General features: G+C 45.7%; 1 pseudogene; it reads right to left on the bottom strand.

The window, feature by feature from the left end:
* Positions 1-7,080: 7,080 nt before the first annotated feature.
* LOC103739599 overlaps positions 7,081-9,111 on the bottom strand; it is a 6,787-nt pseudogene continuing 4,756 nt past the window's right edge.

Genomic DNA, 9,111 nt, shown 5'->3' with positions numbered 1-9,111 from the left:
AGTTCTAGGGGATCCAACAGCCTCTTCTGTCCTCCATGGGCATTGCATGACACGGGTGCACTTACCTACATGCAGGCATAACACTCATACACATAAAATAAAAATAATTTAAAAAAAAATTTTTTAAAGAACTCCAGTACCAGGGATCTGATGCCCTCTTCTGGCCTCTGTGGACATAGCATGACACATGGGTGCACTTACATACATGCAGGCAAAAACACTAACACACATAAAATTTTTTTAATTTTAATTAAATCTTTATTCCTATCACATATTCATGAAAAGAATGTAAAAATGGCTAATATGGATTGAGTGCCTGACATGTACAGGCACTACTGGTTTTGGCTGTTCACAAATGTCATTTCCACAAACTCTGCAAGGTTAGAATTTCATTCATATTTTCCAGAAAAGGAGATGAGGTTAATTAGCTTGTCTAAGTCAGTTAGCTTCCTGAGCCAAGATTTTTTTTTTTGCTGTTTTGTTTGGGGGGGGGTTGTTTTGGTTTAGTTTGGGGGTTTTTTTGTTTTGTTTTGTTTTGTTTTGTTTTCTTGAAACAGTATTTTCCTGTGGCCCCTGCTGGCCTGAAACTCACTGTGTAGACCAGGCTGATCTCAGTCTCACAGAGATCCACCTGCCTCTGCCTCTGCCTCTGTCTCTGCCTCTGTCTCTGCCTCTGCCAAGTGCTGAGCTTAAAGGCATGGTATCCTAGCATTAAACCTGACATAAACTCACAGAACCTTTTTATGTCTATGTAGACGTCAGCAAGTCAAAACACATCATCCCCAGGTGAAAAGTGCACTTTGCTGTCTAAGATCACAGCCATGGAACATAATGGCTGGATCTGTCTTGAAGCATCAACCTGTGTTAATAAAAATGGCTTTAAGCATTATAAATGTCTCTCTCATAACAAAGAGAAACACCCATTATTAAGGGACTATCCCCCTCAAAAAATAAAATAAAATAAATAAAAATAAAAATCAGCACTTTTCAACCCCAATCAATTTCTCTAGCTGGAGAAAAGAACTCTCCAGAACTGAAAATACTGCCTTTGCGGTGGACATATGAACGTCAGTTTTGATTGTTGACTTCTCGATGCTCCAAAGAGGTGTTAGCCCTACATTCTGGAATTACAGAATATACCAAACGACCCCAAGAAGGTCAAGAAGTCAGCCAACCTGTTTGACAGCATAGCACAGCAGTTACAAGTATAGACTTTGAAACTGAGATTGGCCACTTCCCATCACTCTGTCACTCTGCCTCCCTAAGACCAAATGTTCTGGACTAGAAAATAGGCTAATTACCACCTGCCTCTTACAGCACTTGTAAGGATTAAGTGTGATGATGGGCCAAAGGAATGCCCAGTGTATGATTTATACCAGTCACAAAAATCAGTCATTCCATTTGCTGTTTTCATTTAAACCGGACAGCAGTTGCATTAAAGAATCCACAAACCCTTTCTAACCATTGGCTGGGTCTATGGAATTCCAGTGTGCTAAGCATTGTGCTGGCCAGCAAGGAGCATCAAGTGAGTCAGATCCCTTCAAGTACCTTCCCCTCCAGAGTGGAGGACACGGAAATCAGCCTAGGACATGACACAAAGGGTTACAGAGTGCTGTGGAAGTGCAGACAGCACCGGGCTCCACATGGAACCAGGGAAGCTTTTAGCTGTGCTAAGTACTCTCCAAGGATGTGGAAATGACTGTGAGTGGGGAGCTCATTTCTGACAAAGGGCACAGAGTATCAAAGGGTCAAAGGCATAAAAATGTACTTTGTACATTTACCCAAAGTATAAGGTACTCCCAGTTCGTTTGCACTCAGTTCCCAGCACCTACATGGTGGCTCACAGCCACCTATAACTCCATCTCCAGGGATTTCAACACCCTCTTCTGGCCTAGGGACTCCAACATCCTCTTATGACCTGCATATACATGGCACACACACACACACACACACACACACACACACACACATACACACACACATAAATAAATAAATAAATAAATAAATAAATAAATAAATAAATTCATTTACATTTAAAACAAAGTTCTCATGAGGTGGGTACAGTGGCTCAGGAGACAGAAGCAGGATGACCTGAGCTATATAGTGAGTTTGAGGCCAACATGAGCTACATACTAAGTTCTAGACCAGTAAGGATTTTTATAGGCAAGACTCTATTAAAACAAAGAAATAAAACGAAACAACCATCTCTTAAATCCAGAAGGGTCTCTATTCAGGTCAGCTGTAGCACCGTCCCTACAGCTAAAGACCTTCACCTAAGATCATGAATGAGAGGAGCTGGTGCTCTGGTGCCAGCGCCTGAGTGCCACAATGGGAATCTCACACTGGCACTGCTTATCTCTTTGTTGAGGGTGCTGACTGTGCGTTATATGATGCCAAATAACATCTGGGCTTCTTTAAAAGTCATTGTGACAACCAAAAATGTCACTAGACATTATCTGTGGTACTTAGGAAGCAGACTCACACACCCCCACCCCTGCAAACCAGCTTTATTGCCATCTAGAGTTAGCTGCCCAGTCTTCCCAGGGGGGTACATGGAGCTGTCACCATTTAGGTGGGTCACAGTGGGTACCAAGTGTATCAGGTTGCCACATCCATGACTTCTTTGAAGAAGCAAGTTGCCTTCAGCCCTCAGTCCAGGCCATTAATTTGCTCTTAGCCAGTGCATATGTTGGAAGGGCCTGTAAGGGATGGAGACAAACACCAGACAAAACACGTGAAAAGGCATTTTCAGAACTTAGTCCTCTCTGTCATCCCAGTATTACCATAGGTGTCTTCCTGTGTGGTCTCTGTCAACAGAGAAAGAATGCACTTGGGCTGAAGGGCCAAGAAGGCCGAGAGAGGGTGGCCCACATCTTACCAGATGAGGTTTCTGATGAGGCTGGCAGAAGCCGTACCCAGCTGCATCCAAACAGGCATATAGAGATATACCTCCAAATTACCCCAAACTTTACCCGCGTGCCTTCATGGGCAGCACTCAGGTTGGGGTGCTGAACTGCTTTTGTATCCCTTTGGAAGACAGTTCGTTTCCTTGCCTAAGTGTGGATGTGTCACCAGCATTGTTGATACTTGCTCTGGCCTGTGGCCTACATCCCAGAATAAGAGAGAAGGAAATAACCTAAAATCTGCAAGAACACTGCCATGTCAACGGACATGTGATCCGGTGAGTCATAAGCTCTTAGAACAGGAAGGAGAATGCTCTTTTGAGCATTCTTTCCAGGGTGGAGTCAGGGGGAGCTGGCAGACAGAATAGGTCAGGAATAGAAACTGGTCCATGTTGTCATTGCCAGAAGACATACCACTCCACACACACGGAAGAGAGGCAGGTGGGACACAAGGCAGGGAGAAGAAGAAGTTCGTGACCCAGTGTCTCCAAGTCCCTAGTTAGGGTCCGGACATTAAGTAAGCCATATTCTGTGGTCTCCCTGTGACCAGACTGAAAAGTCTAGTCAAGTACGAGAAAGCAAGTCAGAGCTCAACAGCCTGGGGGTCCTTGGAAAGTCAATACTGAATAGCACAAAGCACTTGTATAAGTGCTGAAGGAAAAGCAAGAAAAGCTCTCAGAATCAGGCAAAGTTCCCTGGAACGAAAGTCAATACTGAATAGCACAAAGCACTTGTATAAGTGCTGAAGGAAAAGCTCTCAGAATCAGGCAAAGATCCCTGGAACAGTGTCAGCCTGGATCAGAAATGGTTGGGGCTGGGCTGAGAATACACAGCCAAGTACAGTGTTAAGTCCCTTGGTCTCAGGTCCTGGCACCAAAGCCGCTTGCTTTGACCGTTCCCGTAGGACAATGACACCTCTAAGAAATAGCCTTCTCCACTTCTCCTGGGCCAGGACCTTTAAGAAGTTGTGAAACCCACCCAAACACCCCATCGCTAGAGAGCTAGCGAGCAAGTGGGGCCTCCTATAAGCCCACAGGATGAAGAAGGACCCAGGGCATAGGCTAGAATCCATAGAGGAGCAGCAAAGAATAGAGCAACTGTCTGGATGTGAGACTTACAGCTATTAGACAGTGTCCCAAGGAAGGCCAGGCGTGCTCTGAGCTTTCCTTGGATACAATTTAGAAGACCCTTGACTTCTCAGATAGAAACACACTAGAAAACTTAGGCCACTCTATTGCCTGTTCGACTGTACTTCTCTCCCTGACTGTAAATGTCAGACTCTGTTAAATCTCACCTGGGCCCCCTTTTCCTTCCTCTCTCTGGACAAGTTCATCAGCCACCATGGCTTTCAAACCACCCTCATCCTCCAAATGCTGATGATGTCCAAACGTGTGTCTTCAGTCTGGTGAGACCCCCTCTGAACACACATCTTCAATCACTGTCTGGACATTTACCTATCTTATAAACAGCTCTATCCTGTCTGTCCCAGAGCTTCAGGAGGTCTTCCCCATACCCATTCTTCCCTCTCACACTGACCTGGGCAAATAGCACCACTATCCACCTGACCACTCACTCTGGGACACTGGGTACCATGGTTGAACCTTTCCTTTCCTTCCCTGTTCTCTGCCCTATTCAATCCATCAACAACAGTTCTGTCATTTCATCAACTGGGCCCTGTATGCTCATAACTACTTAAAATTATCTCTTTCATGTGTCTGTTTACTTTTTTGTTATTGAACTGTTCAATCAAAATTAGAGAGGGGCAATGTCCCCAGAAAGATTGCTCAGTGGTTAAAAGCACTAGCTGCTCTTGGAAAGAACCAGGGTTTGGTTCCCAGCACCTACATGGCTAACAACTGTCCGTAACTCCAGTTTCAGGGAATCCGACACGCTCTTCTGGCCTCCATGGATATTGTACACATGGGTGCATTTACATACATGCAGGCAAATATTCATACACATAAAATACAAATAAATTTTTTAAAGACAGGGATTCTGTCTGACTTTTGCTCACCAATTCATCCCCAGGATTTAGCCCAGTGCCTGACTAAGAATAAAAACTTAATATCAGTTTTTAAAAGTAAAGGATTTATTGGTAATGACCTTGTCCAGGATGAAACAGTCACCCATCACCAACTTGACATGTTCCCACATGGCCGACCCTCTGAACTGTGTCAGACACAGACTTCTCACCCACTCCTGCCCTTTCCACGGAGGTGCACTAGCTAGAAAAGCCACATTCCTTACCCAAAATGAGGCATCAGCTATGAACTCCTCCCACCAGGAAGCCTAGGTCATTAGAGCAGAGCTGGAAGCTGAGTTTCCACGCTTAATCTCTTTACTTTCCAGCTGTGGGTTTTCTTTGTTTAACTGCCATTTCCCACCTCTAAAATATGTTCCACTTTAGCCTAAAGAGGAAATATCTCTCCCCTGGCCTGGCTTAGTGAAGGGCTTCTGTGCATAGTCTGTGTGTGTTCTCGGTGTTCAGGCAGCAGGGCAGGGCGAAATGGAGCCTGTGCAACCTCAGAGACAGAGTGGGGAAGTGCAGGCATCTCCGGATGCCTAATTGATTGCTCCACTCCTCTGTTTAAAGAAAGCAAGTGAAGGCTTTGGAATTCTTGCTCCTGAGTCCCTTCCAGTGAGCACATGACCTTCTGGACAGCATTTCAGTGGTCAAATGACATTTAACCAGGGCATCTTGGTACAAGGCAGAGGCCAGCATAGCAGAGCCTTTGTGGCTATGTTCTCCTGGAGCCCAGAGTACATACAGACCATGCTTGGGCAGGCGCTTTGTATGGCCTGTCCAGAGTAGTGTTCCAGAAAGGGACTGCGTTCACGAGTGCCAGCAGGTTTTCTTTGCTACAGGACTTCTCTGAACCCATGTGCTCCCAAGAGGAAGTGCTCACAGGCACAGAACCCCTTATCACACAGGATACCTGTGTTCATGGACTGTGCTCATGGTCTAGCTCTGAGCTAGGGGACTCTGCAGCCCCAAGGTTCTAACAGTTCACTGTCTAGGTACACCTAGATGGGTACAAACTTTCGGTATATCAGCTGCTATGGGAACCAGTACCCAGTGAAGAAATTCTCTGTCCCCAAGACCTTCCTCGTTGCCACCAAATGAAAGAAGCAGAAGGAAGGAGGGATGCCTGTGTGGCCCAGCCTTCCTCCCAGAAGCGGTAAGGTCACATGACCCCTCCACACAGGGCTCCAGCTCTTGCCCATTTCAATTGCACTCAGTGAATGGTGAGTTGAAATGTCCTGGTTTAGAGTTAGGGTTCTACAACTGCTCAGTACCACAGAGCCCATGGGGAGGCTCTCTCAAAAGCAGAGAGCCCAGGGAAGGGACCAGAAGAGTGGGTCCCTGGGGAGGTGGGTGTGCAGAGAAGGCTCAAAAGGCAGTTGTAAGATACAATGCTTTTTATTGATGACAGAACAGATGGGCAGGAAGACTGTCAGGGTTGCTGCTAATGTTGGGGAGAGGAGCGAATAGAGAAGAGGACTCTGGGGTGGCTGGAATGCTGGCAAACTCTTTAGAGTAGTGCTGAGAGGGCTGGGAGAGCTTGATGCTGACACATCTGCCACTGACTCCACTGTGACTCCTGGAGTCATAGCCAAAGCCACTGCCAATTCTACTTGCCACCACCATGTGTCAGGCTGAAGCCACTGCCTGTGCCACCTCCATCACCAAAGCAAGAGCTATCCCACTGAGCCATGTCCCCAGCCCAATAGGGTCAAACCCTGATGATCCCTATGGACATTACTCAGTGTCTAAATTTTTCCTCCATTAACAGACTATTGGATAGTCTCTGCTGGACTTCTGGGCCAATTAATAGTGGCCAATGAGATGGCTCACATCAAGCTTGATGATTTGATTCCCAGACCCCACCTGGTAAAAAGAGAGTTGACTCCCTCAAGTTGTTCTCTGACTTTCAAGTGGATGCTTCCCCATACACAGACACAGACACAGACGCACAGACACACACACATAAAATAAATTTTTAAAACAGATATATGAATACATACAAGTAGCATGAACCCAAAACAACGACAAAAGGTAAATTACCATCCCCAGAATGCCCCCGCAGATTCCATAGGAAATTTTCTAAATCAGTTGCTGCTTACTGAATTAGTTCAGATATGTGAGAATAAACTTTCATTATTGTGATGACTTGGGTCACTTACAGATGCTGACAGCACTCTGGCACTCTCCAAATATCATGTTTGAGGAAGCAAAAGAGAAATGACTCTGTCACAAAACAATCTACAGCAAGGCCATGGATCAGGGTGATGACCAGCTGCTAGAATTGAATCCAGAAGCCTGGGAGGTTTCATCCACACTGCTGTGGGCCCTAACAAAGAGCTGTACACACAGGCTGCATACACACTTCGTCTACTTAGGAGATAGTGGACTAGGAAAGACATAAGGCCCATAGAAGATGGGGTCCTCTCTTTCTGGCAGGCTCTGTTGCCACTGACTTGGTCATTTATGCAGTTCTCAGATATGATATCAAGGAGATGAGACAGGAAGCTCAATTGTACTCCTCACCCTCCAGTAGCTTATGGTAGGTGGCAATCTCCAAGTCCAGAATCATCTTAACTTCCAGCAGCTTCTGGTAGTCATGTAGCAGCAGGCCCAGTTCATGCTTGCCCTTCTTTAGGGCAGCCTGCCATTGGCATCCTTGAGGGCAGTCTCGCCACACTGCTTAGCTTCCGTGATGGACATCTGCAAGTTGGCATTCTGGAGCAAGGGGAGATAGAGAAAATGAACCAAATAGGACAGTCCCAGATCTCCTGCATCTTAGAATGGATTACCCCATCATTAGGTCAGGAAATGTCACTCCTCCCCTAGTTATCTCCATCCAGTCTCCATCCGTGAAGACATTTTCCCACCATTAGCCAACCGTCTAGACAGACTTAGTCTTTGAGCTTTCCAGAGGCCCATCCGTCTCCATCTGTGTCCCTTCCTGGTTAGGAGTCCTGGGTCCTGAGGTCCTCGCCCCACCCATCACTAGTAACCCAGGCAATAAATAGCATCCGGCCTATCTTACCTGTTTCTTGGTGTTCTCGATCTCTTTGGATCACCCTGTTGACCTCCATGATCTGGTTCTTGGTGCCCCTCAGGTCATCCTCGTGCTTGACAGCTGTGACCTGCAGCTCTCCCAACTCAAGAGCAGAAGGGAAGATAAGGCGTTAAATGCAACTATGGCTGATTAGTTTCTGTAACCCCCACGTCACCCACCAAACTTTGAGATGCTTAGTTTGAACATTTGTTAAATGATATTGAATGTCATTTTAATGAGCCAAACAGGGGTACCTCCAAAGCAGTGAAGAGGACATCCGAATTATGTAGATGAGTCTTCTACCTTGTAGTCCCTTAGCAAGCTTGAAATAGTCCCACATAGCCTCACAGGAGACAGTGAAGCCTCCCCTCAAGGAGGGCAAAACTTTGCTCAACAAACAGCTATAAAAGGAATGTTTCCACAACCTGCTATTGTTCTAAAATGATGGCTAAATTTGTGTTCTCCCCCTATCAGAAGCCTTTGAGAGGAAACTAACACTGATTCTAGCCACTCCGACAGCTATCAAGTGCCTGAAAACAAACCCTGAGTCCATCACTCTAGAGTCCAGCCTTGGCAGACAAAAGAAAAATGAGGAGGAACCCAACAGAGGGATGCTTCTGGAAGCCCTTGTCAAGAAATTCCAATGGACTCTCATATGAACATTTGAAAATTGCCCTGTTCTGACTTTTTTCTAGTTCCTTGTCTAGAACTTGTAATGCTAATTACTCTTTCCTTAACTTATCCTTCACATCTCCTATTCATTAGAAAAGAAAGTCCTTGACCTACAGATAAGAGTTATGCAATTTGGGAGTCTTTTAGATAGACCCATTGAAGGGGTACCCTAATTGCCTCACCCTGCATCCCCATTCACCATGGAAGAAGCCAGAGCTGTCTGTGTCCTGATTCCCTATCTGCAAGCTGGGTAACCTCTTCAGAGGATGGTGTGATAAGAATAAGAGGTAGGAATTGGCTAGGCAGTTAGGGTAAAGACCCCAAAGAAAGGTAGCCAGTTTTTTTACTAAAAGCCAAAATGTTCTTAGACCTCTTAGCAACATGTTCCATTCCAAAGGCCAAAAATGTCGAAAGTATTTGGGAGCTTTTATCTAATCCTTTAAAGATTTTAGGGTTATCTCTTCAGAGGGGGT

This window comes from Nannospalax galili, unplaced genomic scaffold (assembly GCF_000622305.1).
Source record: "Nannospalax galili isolate Female #2095 unplaced genomic scaffold, S.galili_v1.0 scaffold979, whole genome shotgun sequence".
NCBI lineage: Eukaryota > Metazoa > Chordata > Mammalia > Rodentia > Spalacidae > Nannospalax > Nannospalax galili.
Note: the sequence above shows the minus strand (reverse complement) of the source record. Positions and strands in the feature narration are given on the sequence as shown.